The sequence below is a fragment of the Lates calcarifer genome, linkage group LG18, assembly GCF_001640805.2.
Source record: "Lates calcarifer isolate ASB-BC8 linkage group LG18, TLL_Latcal_v3, whole genome shotgun sequence".
NCBI lineage: Eukaryota > Metazoa > Chordata > Actinopteri > Centropomidae > Lates > Lates calcarifer.
The window spans coordinates 4,529,933-4,551,966 of NC_066850.1; the positions used below are offsets into that span (position 1 = coordinate 4,529,933).

The 22,034-nt window shown below is 43.1% G+C and overlaps 1 protein-coding gene across 9 annotated transcripts in view; it reads right to left on the minus strand.

The window, feature by feature from the left end:
- Positions 1-22,034, minus strand: part of sox5 (SRY-box transcription factor 5) — a 213,121-nt gene that overhangs the window by 151,846 nt on the left and 39,241 nt on the right. The gene's annotated exons all lie outside the window — the stretch shown is intronic.

The window sequence follows — 22,034 nt, forward strand, 5'->3', positions numbered from 1 at the left end:
ACTTTAACTGCATTTTCAGATTTAGCCTGCTTAGTGTGCGTGTAGTCCGACATGGCATAAATAATGGATGTGCATTTTCACATATTTCAGCCGTATGTGAGCCTACATTTGCATTCTTGCATAATCTGAGCACTCGTCCATACTTGAGTGCATTTGTGTGTGTGTGTCTGTGTGTGTGTTTGAATTCTTTGCCCCCTCAGAGCAAGCACCTCCACCTGGGCTGCATTAGAGAGAGGAAGTGTCTTTACTGTCCTTTCACCGGGGCACACACACAAATAACATGAGTGCACACACACACACCTGACAGAGCCAGGGGCGCGATCTGACCATCTCTTTGGGCGGCGGTGAGCAGAGGAAGCTCACCAAGGGCTAACGAGGGAGGATCAAAGAGCACATTACCATGCCTCCCCTCTTCCTCTCACTCAGTCTCTCTCTCTCTCTGTCTCCATTCCCCTCTCTGCTGTTCACAAGCAATAAGAGGCCCGCCGGCCGCCTGTCCTTGTGCTTGTTAGGTGGTGACAATAGGACGTGCCCTGAGCCAAAGGAAATGAATTATTTACCCGGCTCCCTCTTGTACTCTTGAAGAAAGAAAAAAAAATCCCTTTTCTTGTTTTACCATTGAACTCACGGCTCTTGTATTACACACACTCCTTGTTCTGGGGCCTTAGATGTTAAACGCTCGGAATAATTCTGTTCCCTGCTGTCGGTGAAAATATCCATCCCTGGCTCGCCTGTGCAGCACACACACACACAGAAAGGAGAAGGGTGCATACTTGAAGAGATATGTGCATTAATTTTGTGTAGACAAGCTACTTCAATGTACATTTAATCAAACACATCTTTACACAGTTTAGCCTCAGTGGAGTTCAGGGTGAACACACAAAGAGCGACTAAGGGCACTGAGACAAAGCGAGGGCAAGCGAAGGTTGGAAGGGAAATGTGTGGGTGAGTGTGCGTGTGTGTGTGTGTGCGTGTATGTGTGTGTGTGAGACTGTTCCCTGACAAGCATACATCTGCTAATTAATCTGATTATAAAGAGACAATTAAATCCACGATGAGACTTCATATCCCATGACCCCCGGTAGCGCGACGACACCCTCACAAGCTAACACTGCCCTCACCCGAGAGCTGACAAGAGCAAGAGATGACATTGGCTGACATGGCTGGAGCACGGTGTGTGTGTATGTGTGTGTGTGTGCTTGAAGTTACTTTCAGCACACTACAATATGCCCTTGGTAAAGTGGATTCCATAATTATTTCACTTATTCCCACATGTCCTCTCTTTCTCTCCCCACCTCTCTCCTTCCCCAATCACACTTGTCCTCATCATAATTCTTCATCACGCCCCATCCTCCTCCTCATCCTCCTCCTCTTCCTCTTCTCCTCTTCTTTCTCATCTGTCCGCCCCTCCTTATTTTCTGTCTCCGCTTATCTTTCTTCCTCCCCAGCCCTCCATCCTGGCCCTGGCCTCTGTTCTTAGGAGCCATAATGACCGTCTTTGAAACAAGGGGGGAGTAATGGTCACCTTGATAATGACGATGGTTGTGTTGGTGGAGCGCCGAAAGTGGTGGAGGCGGAGTGCAGCCTGTCAGCATGGGCTCACCTCACTTGCTCTCCTGTCCCGACATCAGGAGCAGGAGTGGAAACTAGCGAACAGCAAAACTGGAGTTCTTTCCTTTTCTCTTATTTCTTTTCTCCTCTCTTTCTTTCCTCATTCCCCCGTTAGATCAATACTCTGAAACCGGGGGGCCAACACAATGTGCTGCAGGCTATGCTTGGGCCTGTGTGGGCCCCAGACAATCCATCTCTATACACTTCTGCTGGTGGGGGACATGAAAGTGACTTCATTAGCCGCGCCAAAAGACTCATATATTTCTCACAGGGCATAAAAGGCCATTGTAAAAACGCCCTCTGTTCCCTTTCAGACATAAAATGTGTCAGACGGCACAAAAGGATTCCAGTCGTCACAGAGAGTGAGGATCACTACCGAACAAGTTGGCAGAGGAAAGAGAAAAAGGCCGGGCAAAGTGAGCTGAGCAATGAGAGGAAATTGTGATTAGAGGAATACAGTGAGGAATACAGTGAGCAGAAGAGTTTTGATGAGTAACCTAAAAGACGAGACTGAAGCTGAGAAAAATGGCCATGAAGAGAAAAATTTGATATATCTGCACTGCAAAATATTTCCAGGTATACCTTTATACTTGAGGCAGCTTACTGTCTTTCTCTTTCTGACTACCTGTGTGTACAAACCTTGAGTTGGGGGAGCATCTGCTCTAAAAGCTCCTTTCTTGAGTCCTTGGACAATGACTGCACTGCCAGTCTATTATTAACCACACAGGCCTTGCACACTGTTGTTCCAAACAGACTCTCCACAATAGAGCCGTCTCTCTGGATTTCAATGGTCCTGCGCCTCCCCCTCCCTCTCTGCACCCAACTGCAGGGACACTGACCCCACGTATGGCGACTGGCAAAGGAACTCAATTACTGGTAGGGTGCTGCGGTCAAAGCTGTTTCAGTTTCGCAATGCCCAAACTGACATTGTTCAGGAAGCAAATCACTGAGGTTATCCCCTCGTGAAATATAACTGGAATTCAGTGGCGAGTTCTGCTGGAGACAAAAGAGGAGAAAAATGATGCTTTGGATATCAATGCTGAGACCCCTGACAAAAGAGGCTGATTGAGATTGATCTTTGCTATATGCTGTACAACAGACAATGCTGTATCTCTTACACAAGCTCTCTTTATGCGATAAAACGCAGACAGCAATGACCTCTTGATCAGCACCATTATCTGCCCATAATTCTTTTCAGCTTTTAACGCAAAAGAGTACGAGTCTAGAGCCATGACCAAAAATCGGCGCAGTGGCAGATATGTTTAAAAAAAAGACCAGAGCATTGAAAATAAAAAAGGGGACTAAAAGAGGTGGAATGAAAAGGGTGGAATTTTTTTTTATAAGAGCCAGATATTTATCTGCATAAAAATATTACATTCCAATCTTCTTTTTCCTTAGTGCTGGATCATACATAACATGAATGCAGGTGAATGTTGCATGAAAATAGAGTTTTGTTCTTATTAAGCCCACTGTGTTTTGTGATGTGGTCAAAAGGGGGGCATTAAGTGCAGTGAATTACTGGACACAGATGAACATTATCTGTTCCTGAGGACCAGGTCGAATGCAAAATGACCTCTGAATACAAAATCTGAGTGAAAATCCGTTGAGGATGTTCAAAATCTCATGCTCTCTCCTTCTGTTCTTGTTTTGTGCTCATGTGCTTCACTTCAGATAGATGCAACTAGGAAGCCACTTCTTTGGATTGACCTATTTAGGAATTAGTGCACTGATAAGACAACAAAAACAACACTTTGAGAGGGGGAGTGGAAGGGGAGCGGGGTGAGAGTGTGTAATGAAAAAAGTTCCCATATTTGTACCGGAGCGGATCAACTTGTCTGTGCGGCTTAAAAAGACTCATTACATTATTAAGCCACAGTGCAGTGATTTGTTTTCAAGTACAACAAGGCTCGCTGTGCTCAACATTAACCACCCATGCTGCACTATGACTGTGTGTGTGCGTGGAGGGGGGGGGCAACTATCTCAGCAGACGTGTTCAAGATGGAAAGCCACTGGTGACCTGCGTAGCAAAAGACTAGAGTATTAGTCCAACAGCAAAGATTACATGGTTCTTACAGGAGGGTCAGGCTCCAGAGAGGGTACAGGGGAAGGAAAATAGGAGGGTGGATGGAGGGACAGAGGGAGAAGAAGGGGGTTTAAAGCATGAGAGGAAGCACGTACAAACAAGAGAAGATAGTGGAACTGCTTCAGTCTGTCTTTACAGCTTTTCTATTACTGGGGCTGTGCAGAGTGGTTCTGCTTCTTATCATGACATGTCAGTTTGGATAACAGTTGACCTTAAGTCGCTGGTATTCTGCAAAATCTGAAAACTACTTTTAATGCTGATAAACATTGCAAAAAAGTGCACAAGCCAAGAACTTTTCCTTGTAAATGCAGCTTGTAGGATTTCATTAGCGATATACCAGATAGTAATGATTCTGTGTCTCACTGTAGAACCAAATTCTAGCTTGCAGTTACAAGTTCCTGACTAAATTAAAATGATTTGTTTATCTCAGGGGTCCGACTTCTAACCTACATAGCCAAGACATACACATGTACATGTTGATTCCATGCATTTTGTGTGTATGCCAAGCCAAATCTGAGTTTCTGCTTACTGTCTGCATTCCATCACTGTTTTGCATCACTGCAATGACCCAGTGTTCTTATCACATTTGTCTCCTCTTTCGTCATTTATCCTAGTCTTTTATGATATAATAAATACAGCATGATGAACATCAATGTGTTGCGCCCATGCTTGATGTGTTTTGGTTGTTGCTGTGTGCTTGTGATAAAGGGCTACAGTAAAGGAGCATGACCATATACTGTATATGTCTCTCAGGACAATAATAGGATGATATGGGCTACAGAAGCAGCAAGACAGTCACTTCAGAGCTACTACAAAGCTTAAAAGAAAGGGGTAAGAGTAGACAAGACATAAAACCCACCAGGTACAGATCAGCAGGTGTTAGTTCATTACTGATCTTTTAACAAAATTACTAAAAGAACCTATTTAATTTAATGAGTGCACAGCTGGTTGAAAAAGCCTTTCACAAATGTTAGATGGCAGATCACACATTAGCAAGATGAAGTGTCTGGTCACCCAGCTTTCCTCAACTTTTTTGTTATCGTTTATTTTTTCATCTTAGGTTGTTATTAGGCATTATTGTGGAGCACACTTACAAGGACATGTGATGGAGAGAGGCATGCCGCATCATGTTTCCTGCAGTAGTCTTGACCAAGAAAAATTGCATTCCTACCATCTAAAATGCCCTGCAGCTTTTTAGATTATGTTCTACTTATGTCTTGTCATGTGACTCTTTATATCCCTTGAATACATAAATTGTTAAGACCTCATAGCATGTAATTCATATGTTAATCTGTTGTACTTGGCAACGTTAATTCTGACATTTGTATAACTTAATCTGATAATGCACCAACAAGCGTTCTATAAAGTTCAATTTAACCTTAAATACACTGTTAGGGTGCTTAAGCACATTAAGGGCAGTCTGACCAATGTGACTGTGACTGCAGTTTATGTAAAGTGAGTCCAAGTGTTCATCTGAATACTATGTTCAAAGTGCAGGGAGGCACCGCTGATGGAGATAACTTATCTCTGCCAGTTGGTGAGGGAACACTTCTGTCACTTGGCTGGAGCATATGATTGCAGGTATATGCAGATTCTATCAGTGACTGGGTGAGTCGTGAGTACGGAGGCTTATCAGGAGTTTGCAGGAGCCGGCTCTCCAACAGTGGGATCCAAAAACACCTGTTGAAAAGGAGTGCGAGAGCCGCTGAACTAGACACGATAAGAGACGACAGTACTCGTGCTGAAGAGTGGGATGTTCGGAGAGATGTTGATCGACAAGTTTTTTTTTTTTTTTTAAAAGAGAGAGACAGCAGAAGTTGTCATCTGAAATGTGTTTCTTTTCTCTGAAGAAATATACACAGGAACCTCAATTTTGATTAACTATACATGCTGCTGTTCTTTTCCTTGATTTGTCTTTTGTTTTAATGGGGGTGAAATGTTGAAAACCAGACTGGCCACGTTGAATCTTTGTGAAGATTAGTGAGTGGAAAGCACATGTGCTCTGAGGGAGGTTCACCGCGATAATTACCAAGCACTCCCGGTTGCATCTGCCTCATGCTAACTGGTGGCAAGCCAACCGACAACATGCACCGAAAACAACAGTCCCTCTCTGCTGGCACTGCTGCCGCTCGCTTGCTGCTTCTTTTTTTTTAAGCTCTCTGTGTCTCTCTCTGCCTTTTTCTCTCCCTCTCTCTGGCCCCATCTGTCTCTCTTCCTCTTTCATCTCTTCGTCTTCTGCATCTTTATCACATTTCCTTTTTCTTTTTTGCTCCTGAGCTCTCTTTTTTCTCCCCTCCTACTCTTGTTCCCACCCCTCCTCTCTCCGTTCTCTCGCTCCTCTCTGCACCCGAGGCCATGTGGTCCAGGCGAGGTAGCAGGGTGACAGAAGCCGGACCCTTTGGTGTCGCAAGTTCCTTATCTCGCTTACGAGGTGACGCCGTGCATGGGTGCTGTGCGTTTGTGTGCGTGTGTGCAAGTGTGTGTGAGTGGGGCGCTGTTCTCGAGGGCAAGGCGAGGTGTGAGAGGATGATGCACTTGATACACTGTGAGGAGAGGAGGAAGAAGTGAGGGAAAGAAGCGGAGGGAGAGACTTCCAGAGGGAGGGAGGGAGGTGGAGAACAGGACTGAGCTGCTTGCGCTGTGTACGCCTCCTACTGGACCTTACTTTAGTCATCAGAGAGCCATGTGGTTCACACGAAGGAAAAAAAAACTCAATTCAATAAGTCGTTAAGTCTGTGAGCCTTTTGTACTCCTTTAAACAACTAGTACAAAAATGTATCATACTGGATTATAAGAACAATTTTCCTGTTTCCTTTGGCGCTGTCATGGCATATGATGATATGTCCGTGTGAGTAATAGGTAAAACTGCATTTATTTCTAATGAAAAGGGAAAACTTATAAGAAATAACTGGCTCCTCTACCTCCATCTCCATCAGTGTCACTGGGTAAGACTATAAATCATCAGCTACTTCATGGGTTTTGAAGAAGTTGGTCCACCAATAGTGGCTGGACTGGGTAGCCTCCACATGTGAATATGTGTTTCATGTGTAAAAGAGTCTCTATGCTTTGACTGAAGTTCTTGCCAAATAGTTGAACAGCATCCAATACTTTTCTGATTTTGGGGCTAGGCGGACAGCATCAAAGGCAATTTCTGCAACTTCTCCAAGTTGACAATCTGACTCTCACACCAACTTCACACAGTGATTAGCCAGGTGAGCAGAGTTGGGAAAGTAAGCAGGGTTATACTTCTCTCTCTAGCTTTTTTTTAAAATTTTATTTATACAATTACTGTGATCACTAATTGCAATACTCTGAATTCCTTTTAGAAAAGGTCTAACAGTGTGTGCTGTGCTGCTCTCAGATCCCTCTGTGACAGTAGACAACTTGGTGGTTTGGAACAGTGATTAACACTTTTGCCTTTAAACACAGTCAGGTGGGCAGTTTGTTTTGAGCATACTGACACCTTAAAAAAAGTGCTTTTCTCCAATCTACAATTCCATAAGCATTCAACTGGACATTTTGCCGTGTTGGACATTTTTGATCATTTTCAAAGCAATCTTTAAAGTAAATATATATTTAAAAACACTTGTCTTGCATTGTGTACAAGGAGAAGCACTGACGCACAGTGATCTGGACTAAGGCTTTTGACCAAAACATACTGCACAAGCCCAAGAGGAAAGACTTTTGCTCTTGTTGATTAACTTTTCTAAGATGATCTGAAAATTCTGGTGTCATTAGCGCGGACATGGCCTGAGAGCGCGGAGCAGCGTTTTACAGACAAAAAGAGATGAAGAGGCTCTTTACCACAGATTCCCTGGGTAAATATACGTAAGGTAAGAGGCAGAGGTCCTTGACTGCTTCTGCCTCTCTGCAGCCTGTAGCTGACAGACAGAGCAGAATGGCTTGACTTTTGGATTGGAGCCCTTTTGTGTGTGGCACAGACGCCGAGCAGACATTGCACAGCCGTTGCGTGGACGTGGAGGCCTCGGGTCGCCGCTACACTGTTATTAAAAACAGTGTGATAGCATGTGGGCTGTTCCCTCTCCTCTCCTTGTTTCTTCTCTCCCTTTTCTCTCCTTGAGCACAATCTATCGCTCCTCTCTTGCCCTCTTTTCAGCAATAGAACGACTGCAGTTTTTTTCTTACCAGTTTACCAGTGAGGTAGCTTTCACAGAGCAGACCTGCTGACTGTATTTTACCAGAGAAGTCTCAGAGGCCCTGGCTCTGCCACAGCCATACATTCCTCTCACTGGTTATCTCATATATCCATCATCTTTTCATTTTCTTGCCATTTTTTACCCCTAAACTCTACGCTGCTCTCTCAGTGTTCAAAGATCTTAGCTTGGGGAAAAAAAAAACAAATTGCACAGCCTTGTTGTGAGTCTTCTTCAGCTGACTTGAGCACCCACCAACCACCCGCCCGCCCCCAATTGGGAGACAAGTGTTTTTCAAAGACACTCTCTTGGAGGTCCTTGAAGAAGATGGCAACAATTCTCAGGGTTTTCAAGGAAACCGTGGGCAAAAAAAAAACAACTACAAAAAAAAAAAAAAAACACATCCCATCATTCAGTGCTCCTAAGTGAAATGGCAAGCATTTGGAACCAAAGGCTTTTCTCTATATCTGCCTGTCTGTCTGCTCTTTGAAGTAAAAGGTGTTAAAAGAATCGTGGCTGTTTTGGACCTTTTGAAAATGTCAGTGAATTTTTTATGCAGGTTACTCTTCATCCAGTGTTGGGAATGTACTTGTCTACACACACACATACACACACATAAGTACTGTACCAATTTCTAGCAAGAATATTTATCGCCTTTTCTGTGTTTGATGAGATATGTGCTACAATCAAGTGCTGACTGAGGTCTTGACTGACTCACACCTGAGAAACAACTGCAAGAGCCATCAACTATCCATACAAGAGATATGATGGCTTACCCTAACAGAAGCAAAAATCCTCATTTCCCTCTCATTTCCTTCTCATTTCCCTGTTCACTTTCCCCTGAGAGAGCTGTAAAATGGGTTCTATTACAATACCCATCACAAGCCCCTTTTTAAAAAGTGTATACAGATACAAACACAGGTATTCAGGAGCCAAAACATTCACATTACAAACACTTGACAGAAACGTGGGCACCCGGGCGGAAACACTCGTATGCATAGGCAAATTGCATGCAAAAAGTCAGTCCCAAAGATCATGTCTTCACACCAAACATAGGAAGAAACAAAGTCTCAAAAACACACAGTAACAGAGTGCAACAGCAAAGCCAGGCTGCATATTCAACCAGTCAGGCCTTAATTATCAGTTAATTAGCAATTTAGCCAGAGCAGAAAAACGTGACTGAACTGTCTGTGATGTAAACAACAGATTTCTAAAAGGTTGTTTCTTAATAAGACCTAATCACCATTTTTGTTAACAGCACAACACTACCTTAACCACTTGGCAGCAACCAAAGCTGAGGTAAGACATTTTTAAGACATAAAATCCTTAATGGAATCAAGTTATCATGAAAACACACAAATGAAGTTCAATTAGTTACGTAAATCAAGTAGCGAGTTAGAAAGTCAGATAATCCAGCCAGGAATTATGTCCATATTGAACAGTTTACGTTGCCAAAGTTAAGTGTTCAATGTTATAGTGTATATTTTAATTGTTTTTTTTTTTAATATTGTTAATTTTTTAAATACTTTTTTTCCTCCTTCTGTTTATCTTTTTCATATTGCACCATGGTGGGAAGCTGCTCACTAAAATTTAATTGTACAATGACAGTGTCAGTCAGTCCATCAGATAAGCAGTTAAAGGCCTTGTGCCTCAAATACAGTGCTCATCTAAGAGCATCTGAATCTCAGACAGTAATGACATGCCAGATGTGCTGAGGTGTCAAAGTAGGCAGAGTTTGAACTTCTCTTTTAAGCTCTTCACAAACCTACCTCCCTACCCCAATCACTTTTTGTGTACGACTGAGTGCAACACCATAAATGTCTTTGAGGGGAGACCATTTGAAAGTATGCAATTCATAATGTCTCTATGACGTCATGCTTTTGCCCCACTCTTTGAGTTTGGCCATTCAGAGTGTGCATAAACACCTTTGCCTTTATACATGGTTACATATCTGTCATACCAGCTCCTCAGGCATTAAGTCAATGGGTCAGTTTCACCTTCATCTACTCAGCAATTATCTTTGGCAGGGAGTCAGGTAGCGAAGAACTCAGTCATTCAGAGGAACAGGCAGACAGGCCAGCCTTATTCCTGGTTGCAGCCTGAACAGATTCCCCATGCCCAACTCGCCCGGCCCCAGAGACAGGAGAGAGAGGTGGAGCCAGGAGGCCCATCAAAGGTCCGTTCACAACGGACCTCATTACAGTTTAGGAGGCGCAGTCACACCTCACTCCAGCCATCCCACCACCCAGCCCCCGGAAACCAGCCTGCTAACCTCCTTCTCTGTCTCCCTCTTTCTGTTTTCTGATACTCGTTCATTCGCTCATCCTCACCATTCTCTCCCTCTGTTTCCCCCCCTCTCTCCTCAGTCTTTCCTAGAAGGGGCACATCAGATGTAAACAAAGCCCAACGCCAGCCACTAATTAAATAGATGAGCGGTATTAACATAACCTGAAAGCCCCAGCCAATTGTACCCCCCACCCTCCTCCACTTCCCTTTAGTACCCCTCCTCCTCATCCCTCCATCCATTTTTTGAATTTTTTTTTCTTGTTGTTGTGATCCGAGCAGTGAGCGCCAATTGTGGGCAGTGTAATTACCATTAGGACAGAAAAGCCTAGCGTGTCTTTGATATGGTAATGATGCTTCATGTACACCCTGTACACCCTCCAACCCCCATCCCTAACCAGCACACACACACCCGTTCCATCACCTCCCTCTCTTGTAACCCCCCCTCCTGACACACACACACTTCCAAATAATCTCACCCATGAATATCAAGTAGGGAAACTCGTCAACACCTGATAGTGACGGCTGCAGTTTTGCATGAGCCACTCAAGGGTAACAGGAGGGGTGAGAGAGCAAGAGACATGGAGGGGAGATAGAGAGAGTGCACAGGCAATGGATAAAGCGACGGAGGGCAGGGTTGGGGGCAGGGGTGTGGTACGAACATAAGTGCCAAAATTACACAGACAGACAGAGAGGGGGAGGGCGCGACAAAGGCAGAAGAGAGCGGCAAGAGGGGAGGAAAGTGAAAAGATGACAAAATTGTGACTAAAGAAGAGAGGAGGTGGAGGGGCAGGAGAGCAGGCATGTCACGGGAATGTAACCTCGGTTATTGTCACATGCTAGCTGCATGACCATCGGCTCCTGCTTTAATTATTAATTGCACTTGTCAGGCATCATTAGGTTCTCTTTAGCATCCCAGTGTTGGTCTGACCGGACAAGAACACCCCCCCTACTGCTAGTGATGTTCTACTGACATCTTCTTCCTCTCTTTCCCTCTCTCTTTATCTTCTTTTTTTCCTAACCCTTCCTGCCCTGATCTTTAAGACCTCATGTTTCCTTCTCTTTACAGCCCCCACCTCTTTCTCAGTCTCTTTCTACCCGCATCCACCCTCTCTTCTGACTCCTGCTCCCTTGCTCTCCATCATTCCCTTTCTCCCCATCATCTCTCATCCTCTCTGTCCAGGCTCTGGCCCCCAGCCCGCGGATGGAACGCGAACAAACCGACTGCCCAGCTCCCTGCTGTCTCCCTCTCATCCCGACTACACACACCATCCCTCCAATGTCTCCGCCAGTCCAAATCCCGCAGCCTTTCCCCTCAACACCACACGGCCCTGGCCAGCCGCATTAAATAGCCATGGACCTGGATACCATGAACAAGAGAGTGTGACAAGCCTCATGGGGACACAATGCACAATGTCAGATCCACACAGTGTCCTGTACATTCAGCGCCAAGCCCATGCCAGCTAAAGAAAACCTTGGATTCAACACAAAAAATGGCCCAATTAAACTTCAAAAAAGATACAGTATACACAACATGTAATCACAAGTGAACTCATGCTGTATTCTAAAAAAACAACCTAATTATTCATTTAAGAAAGGGTATACAGTGACTTATATTGCAGGTAGTGCATGCTGGCAGTGTCCTCACTGCTGGGAAAAGGTGGTATTGTGAATGTCCACACACTGTGTGCAGTCTGGTGCCAATTCTACCAACCACATTTATTCACCACACTCACATAAAGTAGTATATTCTGACTCTACTTTGTCCTCACTAAATTAGGTAAATATACGCAATTAGATTTGTCAAAAATGCTTTGCAGGAAACATAATCTCTGCCTTATGCTCTTCTGATGCACAGATCTCATAGGGAGGTGTTGGGGTAGATGGTGGGCCTACAAAGTGCAGCACTTTGACTCCATATTCCAAGGTTCATGGCTTGCATCCTGCATGTGGTTAGGCTTAGACTGATAAAACACCTTGATTGAGGTTAAAAGAATATGTAGCATTAACCTAGCATCACACTCTCGTCTAACTCACAACATAGTTTTTAAAAAAGGGATCAAATCAGTGCAGCCTTGTCTAACCCCGGTGCCCAGATTATCCACAGTTCAACTCAACCACTCAAAGAGGATGTGAATAACCGCTTCATATGACATTAATTGACTTTGCACAGTTCCCTCTGGAACCACAAAAGCCTTTCTACGACTTTTTTCACGTCTGTAGTCGCACGCTACAACATCTGTGGATGGACTTAACTTTGCCTTTTTTAAAATGGAACCATCACCTCTCCCTAACCTTAACCAAGTGCCTAAAGTTGCCTAAACATAACCTTAAAACAGTTCATCATCAAGATTATCATGAAGTTAAGTTGCCAGGAATAGATTTTGTCAGGAAACTATTAAAATATGCTGACAGTTAAAATTTTGCATTCACTAGGTGTGGAGTGATGCGCCACGGCACAATGCACGGTGACAGATTTTCCTGCTATCCGATGCTTTTTCCCTAATTTAAGGCCATAGTAATTAATTTATAATATTAAATGAAAAAAAATCTTCTTCTCTTCTTAATTTATAATGGCTGCTTGATTTAAAAATAGTCAGGATGTTTATACAAGATGACAAAACTTTCCCTCTCATCATTTTAGTCATGGCTCATGTTACTTTTAAAGAATTATGCCAGTCAGTTATATTCTGGTTATATTTTGTGTTATATAATTTAAGGACAAAGAGAGGTTTTATTGGAGTTCAACAGACAGAACACTGCAATCAGATATTTTAAAAGCTACATAACTCATTTTGCTTATCATCAACATCATTTTTATAAAGCTACAGTGCAGTGAGAGTTGGTGGAGGTCAGAGAGGCTGAAGGTAGGCAGACCTCACTGCTCTCTCTCTCTCTCTCCCTCGTCCCGCCGGCTCCCCAGTGGGGCCACAGAGAGCAGAGGGAGCCCCGGCTGATCGGGGGGGAGCCCAGATGGACTGAGATGCAAAGACACAAACACTCACATACACACACACGCGTATACACACTCACTCAGTCACTCACATGTCATATGTTATCCCATCTGCACCGTCACCAAGCTGCCTGTGACCCCAGGGCCTTGCACACACACACACACAGAGTGTGTACACACACGCAAACACAGTCCAAACAGTCACACACAAAGGTTACAAAAATGTGTGACTGTGTACACACATACACACACAGCAGAGGTGTTCCCAGTGTGTGATTGGAGATGAAGATTACTGCTGCCTCTCGTTTGCTTCAGTGGGCACCTGCGTATGTAGCAGCCACACACACACACATAAATACACGCACACTCCTCAAATTATTCTTTTCACATGAGCGACAAAGCTATTCCATAGGTAAACACTGTTATATTATCCACAATGTGTTTTTTTGTCCTATAGAAGCTGAGAGATACAGAGTTCATAAACACACACTAACATTTTTTTAATTCACTGCTCAACCATTAATGAACTGACGGTGTTTAAATAGGCATAATTGTTGCCATGGTATTAAATGCTGTATTTTTCCAATAAACAAAAGAGGTAGTGGTGGCAACTGTAGTACAATTGGCAGTTATATGGTTATGGCTCTTTATTGAATATGCATTGTTGTACAATACTATAAACTGGTTTGGACGAAGAATTAACCTGAATCTGGCTCTGACCATCATTTCTACTAGTTATGATAAAATCACACTCATCAAAGTAATTGCTGACCTCTGGAAATGTGGTTACATCACTAAAAAGACATCTGACTGGGCAAGAAGCACGAACATTTAGGCAATCAGATGGCTTAGAAACAGGGAAACAGGTTAGCCTCTATTTGGAGCTTAAACCAAACCTGAGTGCATCTGAAATGTCAGCGATGATCCATCATTGCAAAAGAGGCTGTGTGCATACAACTACAGCAGTAGGTCAACACTTTATAATTTTGTCACATGCCTTTGGTTCTTTTTAAAGGCCTTTTCACACTGAGGGCATTTTTTTCCAATCAATTTATTTTTGTTCTGTTGTTCTTGTTATGACTACTTTCACACAAAAAGTGAATACTACACTGCAAAAAAGTGATGAATTTTTTTCTAAAGGGAGTTGATTTTTTTTGCGCTTTCTCATCACAGTTAAAGGCATCACAATCACACAGGCTGCCAGAGGCTGCTCTGGGTCAAAGGATCCCAGTAGCTGGTCATCTGCCTCCTTAAATGCAGTGGTCGCATCTTGTGTTCCTGGCCACACTTGTTCCTTGTTCCCATACTTGTTTAGCAATGTTTAGCAAGGTTGCTACATTTCAAATTTTCTACATTTTCAAATGCAAATGGAGCTCTATTGTATACTCACATACATACTGTGCACACACTGATCTCTGACCTGTTTATTTATCATCAGTCATATAAGAGACTGAGCTACAGGGCCAAGATTGTAAAATTTACAAGCCTGAAACAACAACTGCGCAGGCTTTGTCTAACAGAATGAGACCAGTAATCTTTCCTCCACTTATCTTGAACGTGTCAGCTAAATGGGAAGTGAAAAGTCAAATATGAGATGTCACATTTAGTTTACCTCCCTGCCTACTCCCTCCATCTTTCTATCCCTCCCTCTCTCCCTCTACCCACTGCCCGTTTTGTTCTGCACATCTCTATTTGATTGCATCTCCCTCCGCCTCAAACATGATACTCACACAATACACACTCAGCTCCCATCTGGGTGATGGTTGTGTATCGGCATGTTGAGTTAATGGATTTTATACAGAGCATGGAGCATTTAATCCGAGCGTGGAGTAAGGAGGTCTTAAGAGACTGACAGAGAGAGAGAGACGCAGATAGAGGGAGGGAGAGAGAGTGAGCAGACAAAAAGAGATGCAGAATATCAACCTTTGAGATTTAATCCTTGCAGCCATTCCTTGTTGCCCTAATAATTACATCTCCCTGCTGCCACATCGCTGGAAAATCATTTGCTTTCCTTTATAAAATCACACCTGGCTGCCACATCTGCAAGAGTCAAATTCAGCCGGGTTACTTGTTTTGGTTTTAAACTCAAGTAATTATCTTTTGCTGCAACTGATATTAAGTTTTGTTACACCACTTCTTGGCTGCAATGGTAATGTATTGTGAGAGAGCATTTAATGAGCCACAATCAGCTCCACCATTGTATATGACTGAACAACACAGGTATGGTATCTCCTCACTGCTGGCACTCTAAGCTACTGTACAAGTTTACTTGGTGAAGTCCCCCTTTAAAGTGAGGCTTAATGTTTGATAATTTTCATTATTACAATTTGAAATTCAGATTTTTTTTTTCTTTCTGGAGAACAACCTTCAAGTTCTGGTCCATTTTGGATGACAATCAAAGCTCTACCAAACAGCTAAATTCTCATAAGATATAGATAGGCAGCTGATTACCTAGTGAGCCAGGGAGCTAAAATAAACTGATAATTAATTAGGCCAACATGTCCTCACCACATGCATCACAGGACTCAATAAAGTCTTATTTAAAAGCTGCAAAAGTTGTGGCTTCTCTGCACTTGTGAGGAATTGTCTCAAACTCGGTTAATTACATAACACACCACTTTGCAGGTGTAAAAATTACTGCAGTGCATTGAAAAGTCCCTTTGGAGACTCCAACCGACAGGAAATTGCAGTAAAGAGTTTAATTGTAGAATTGAGAACACCGGGAGGTATAAATTCTTTCTCCAGCACTCTGGAGAGCGTTTTCTTTGTTCTGTCGGTGGGAGAGATCACAATTCCTCCCACCGTTAACTACCTGCCTGCCTGCCGACCGGGTTTTGTTGTGTTTTCTTGTGTTTTGTTGTTGCTAATAGGCCTAATTGGCCATAACGCAGGCACCCAGAGAGGAGGGAGGAGGTAATGAAACTACCTGCTCTCTATCTCTCGCTCTTGCTCTCCTTCGCCTCTGTTCTCTGTCTCACTTTCTCTTTCTCTTCAAGGCGAGAGAATTCCATGGAGGAACAGAAAGTACATTATGGAAGGGTGTGAGTTCAAACAATCTATGGGGCTCGTAGCTTTGTGCACACACATACACACTTGCACAAAGGTACGGGGGGAATGAATGAAGTAGAGGAGAAGGGGGCATGAGCAGGTAGAGCACGGGAAAGAGCGATAGGAAAGAGAGAAAGGAAGGCGTGAATGTCTGTGCGATTTCCCCGAGAGCGAAGAACAAAGCCAGGTAATGTTTATGGATGATGATCTTTAAAGGCCTGGCGTTTACTGAGCAGCACTTTGATACTAAAAAGACCCTTGATTATCACTGGGGTCAGGCTATAGAATGCATGCTCTTGATGTTTAATTGATGTGGTTGTTTTGTGACGGTTAAATACGTCATACTGGCGTTTTGATCTCCCCATTATGCCATATCATATAGCTGCAAAAAGCTATTGATGTTAGATTCATTTGTTCTGCGCTGTGAGTAGTGATCCCCTATTTGATCTGTATGCATGTGGTTAATCTTTAACTGTAAAATCGCTTGTTCTTTGTGTGTGTATGTCAAATGTTCCTCCGCGTCAGCACATAATTTTACTTTTCTACTGTCCAACAACAAAGTCCTAAGTGTAAAAGCCATACAAACTATGATAAATTTGCGTAAAATGAGCAGTGTGTGTCTGTATTCTGGCTGCACACTCCACAACACTACAGTAACACACCTCTGAGTCCCCATGCAGAAATGCTGTGAATCATTATGTGTTGTATTAATGCTCCTCTGAGATAAAGGCGGTAAAACCGCCCTGCCTGCACTCCAAGGGAATACTATGAGAACAGTATGTCAGTGGGCAGATTGTTTGTATGTGTGTGTGTGTGTGTGTGTGTGTGTGTGTGTGTGTGTTTGGAGCAATGGGACCTGAAGGAACACCGCGAGGACAATCTGTCGCCCCTCTGCCTGGGCCCTGGGTGACAGATGATGTGCTCCCACTGCTGAGCTGTGTGTGTGTATGTATACGTGTGTGTATGTTTGGTGGGGGGGCTGGCCATATAGAGACAGCTTGCCACAATAACAATAGCTTCATCCCAGCCATGCTGTCAGAGGTTTCAGATGTTTGAGCCAAAACGGTTTCAAAGAGCATCCTCCTCCTGTGTCAATAAGCTTCCACATTGCTTGAGTGCCTTTAAGCACCAAATCTCTACCGGCTCTACGTGTGCCGAGACCTGACATCCAAAAAACTATTTATCTTTATCATGAGGTGTTAAAATGGTATAAAAAAGTGAGAACTTTTGAAGCCCAGTAGCCTTTACTGGCCCTCTGGAATTTGACGACTGGAAGCTCAGTTAAGCAGTTTTTTTTACAAGTGGGTCATTTGTTTGTATCACGTATCCCTACTGATGATTACATGATGTTCCACTGATGGTGACAGTAGGGGGCAAAGAAGAGGTGCTGTGTGCCAAAGAAGAAGAGGAACTACATAGGATGCTAGACTGATAAAACTGAATTATATCAGCATAAAAGGTGCCGTGACGCTATAGCCAGCATTAGCGTTAACAGCTGTTAACTCATGAGTCTAGAAACAAAGTTGGGAGTTCAACATCAAACTTCATTCCTTTACTTGCCAAGCGCCATCTCCAATGGTGAAAACCAATTCCAGCATTAACTCTTGCTCTGCTTCTATTTTTATCACTTTCACTTCAACTGAAGATAGCATGCTAACAAGCTAGGCACGTCCCATCCCGATAGCAAGTGACTGTAATGTCTGGTCTGTCCTTAGTGCAACATTCAGAAATGCTGATTACAGAGAATATTCTAATCTCTTTGTAAATGCAGGCTATGTAGAGATAGCAAAAACATGCATATAGCACCTTTAACAAAAACAATTCTGCATCACTATATACCAGTATCAACCATTAGAAAATATATATTAAACATTTACAGTGTGTAGAAATATTAACAAATCATCATCATAAAATCATTTGATTTACAGAACCAAATTTTGGTTTAAAAATTAGAATGTGCACATGCTAAAAGACAAGGCAACAAGGTAGGTCTAGCAATCTAGGATGTGGCAAGGAACAGCATTAAGAAAAAAAGAAAGAAGTAATATTTAGATACCGTTTAGAGATGTTTGCCAATGACCAGCTAGCTAATAGTACTGATCCTTCGCACTACAAGCAGGCACCAGGAAGTTTGAAAAGGAGATTTTCTCCACCTCCTTCTTCCAGCCTGAGTGGGTGACACACAAGTTTTGAACAGTGATTTCTCAGCTTCACTGAGTCACAATGCACAGGAAATCAGCTGCAATATTGGCATGCACACAATACAAACCAGTCATTTCTCAAGAAACACAAAACTTAATTATCCTGTGTTCAGACTGTTTAATATCAGCTGTGTGTTAGCATAAATGCTGACAGTTTATGGTAATGAATAAAGTCTGTTATCAAGGCCTTTATCCTTGCTTTTCCTCTTGTTTTTCCCTTAAACAACTAAACATGGAGCAACGCCAGGGAGGGGAAAGCAACAGATTTATGGGAAATGTGGTTTTAATTTTGAGAAGCACAAACTGTTACATGCAGCACCTTTAAAAGTAGGCCAGAGGCTAGAGAGTCTTTATAAAATACTACACCCCAACATCACCACCCCGATCTCACTCACTATCTCTCAGTTGTGCATGGCTGCAATAACCACAGGCCACTCTTCTTAGCATTACTCACCATTGTATTTACAGTGAAACCCAGGGATAAACTCACCCTTTGTTACCAAGCACTTAAGACCTGACGTGTGGTGTATACACACTGCAGAGTGGGGGTGGTGTGTATACGTGTGCATCCATGCTTGTGTGTGTATTTCGGACAGTCGTTTGTCTCTAAAACTCAAACAAAAGAGCGTACATCCTCCATCACAGCTTTATCTGTTTATGCCATCAGCTCCTCAGCACCCACATGCCTGTAAACACACCAACCCACCCACTCTGTGTCACACACACATTAGAAGCAGAAAGCACTCAGGTGGGGGCCAGTGTCCCATATCTTTGAAACTAATAGGTCGTGGTAGAAGTGAAGAAGAGTTCATATCCAAATTACTGTATATGATTCCACTGGACACATAATTTCTGGAATATTATGAAAAACTAGGGCCAATATAACAATAAGTCATTAAGTATCAGGTACATGCATAGATATATACAACCCTTTAATTGATTTTAATTGCCTGCCAATCATATTTTCTTAGATTTGCTGTCATAGTTGTCATTTAGTAGATCTCTTACACAGACTTTCCCCCATCAAACTAATGCACACACACATACACACAATGTGGCCAATATCAGTCTAAAAGTAAATGCAAATACAAATGCTACGAATCTTCCATTCTCCATTGAAATACACTGAACTCATTTTCATGTTCATAAAATCAATGTTGAGATGACTTTTGCCTTGTGACACAGTGCATTATCGTGCTGGAAGTAGCCATTAGAGGACGGGTAAATTGTAGCCGTAACGGGATGCACATGGTCGGCAACAACATTCAGATAGGTTGTGGCATTCAAACCATGATTGATTGGTATTAAGGGGCCCAAAGGGTGCCAAGGAAACATTCCCCACACCATTACACCACCACCAGCAGCCTGTACTGTTGACACAAGTTAGGTTGGGTCCATAGATTCATTCTGTCAACGCCAATTTCTGACCCTACCATCTGTGTGCCTCAGTAGGAGAAGAGATTCGTTAGACCAGGCTACATTTTCTCAGTCTTCAACTGTCCAGTTTGACTAGCCTGTGCCCACTGCAGATTCAGATTTATGTTCTTGGTTCCCAGGAGTTGAACCGATGTGGTCATCTGCTGGTCCACCTCATGATGGTAGGGTTATTGGATGTTCTAAGATGCTTCTCTGCTCACCATAGTTCATCCACAGACCTGCTGCTCATTGCAGTTTTTTGTTATTTTTTGTAACATTCTGAGTAAACTCTAGAAACAGCTGTGTGTGAAAATCCCTGGAGTCTTGTAAGTTGGAGTTTCCTTGAAAGTATCATCAGAGAAAAGTTTTCAAACAGTTCCTGCTTTCCTTGAATTGAACTTTGACAACCAAATACATATATAAAAGAATGTGTACTATAATAGATTGTCTATCTCAAGAAATCTTCACATCGTTGCAGATTAATTTTCACACTGCACTGGAATGAATGGAAACCAAAGACTGCAATTTAAGGGCAAAAGCATGTAGGTGAGTTATTCACAGAAAGTATGTCTGTCACATTGACTCATGGTAATGACCTGCTCTCCCAACCTCTGCCGCTGACCCAGAAGTTGTACAGGAAGCCAACACACAACAAAGTGACCCAGCACTGGGGCCGGTGACCCCGTTAGCAGAGCCCCACCAGTACCCCAGTTTCAGTCCGCTAACATTAAAGACAACTGGACTTGATGGAAAAATGCATCAAACCCAAGGGCTCCATTCTGAGGCTGCCCGCTTGGCCTTGTTTCCTGGACAGAGCAGATGAGCAAAACCCATATGTCAGACAATATAATGCCCTGTGAAGCATACCACTCCAGTGGTAACTGACAGAAAGGGAAAAAAAGAGCACACACACACACTCATGCATACACACACAATCTGATTTGAGGACAGGGCTTTCTGGATGGCCGCTCTGGCAGATGAAGAGACAGCAGTGACATAGAGTCTGTTTCAGTCAAAGTGTCTGTTTGTGTGTGTATGTATGTGTGTTTATGTTCTCCTGTGAATGTGCTTACATGCATTTGTTTGCAGCTGAAAGTTTTTGCATGCATGTGTGTCCTGTAAGAATGTGTATATGTCTTTTTTTAAATGGGTATGGGTTAATGTCAACTACTGTGTGTGTTTGTGTGTCTCAGCAGGCCAGGGAGTGAGACCACTGCTCTCAACTGGCCTGGCATTGTCACTGGGTTATACTCGCTCTCACTTTCTCTCTGTCATACACACACTACTCTTGCTATCTCCCACTCTTTGTCCCTTGTCCAGATGGCATGTGGGTCTTTACTCTTCTATTTGGTCCTCTTGGTCCCTCAGTACTGAGTCTCTGGGCTGGCAGGAGCCATATGTCCCAACTAAACTGACCTAACTCACACCTCACTATCTGTCTGTCTTTTTCTTCCTACTTCCGGTCACATAGGGACAACACCCACAGAGGTATTTCAGTGAAAACACTGGTGTTTTAAGAGTTTACTCTCCATATGTCTCTTTTGTCTCAGCTGTCCTTTGCTGTCCCAGTCTCCCTCAGCTTCTATTTCCCCCCCAAAAAAATTATCCCACTCTCTGTACCCTCCATATGCTGTTTCTCTGTTTGACCATTTACCTTTCTGGCCCCATCACCCCTCTCACGCTCCCAACATCCCAGGTCATACAATAGTTCAACCCCGGGCCTTAGAAGCAACAGGGAATACAGAAACATACACAGAGCATCTGAGCAATGTAGCAGCAGAAGATATATTATCCTGCTAAGAGAAATGACAGCAGATACGCTTTGCATGGTGTTGCACTTGACTGTAAATGACTTGTAGCAAAGGGAAACAATCATGATTTTTTTTATCTATAACACAGCTTGCTAGACTGAGCAAAGAACATCTTGTCAGTCACCACTCTGCTTTCACCAGGCCTGTGGACAATACTAGGGCTGCCCCCTAAAACTTGACTATTTGATGTATTGGTTAGGAGGTCCCTGATTCGACTCAAAAATGTCAGTCAATGAGGAGCACTGCAGGAGCAACACTGTGACTGTGTACTGTCTATCAATTATAATAATAATAACAATAATAATTATAATAATTATTATTTTGTAGCACTCTTTTTTTATAATATTGTTAATTGTTCCTGTTAGAAGGAACCCCCTAGAAAATTACTACTGGGCCCTTTTGAAGATAGGGTTAGGGTTAAACACTGCTGTCCTGATATACACTAGTTTCACTGTGGTCAATGTCATGACCAAT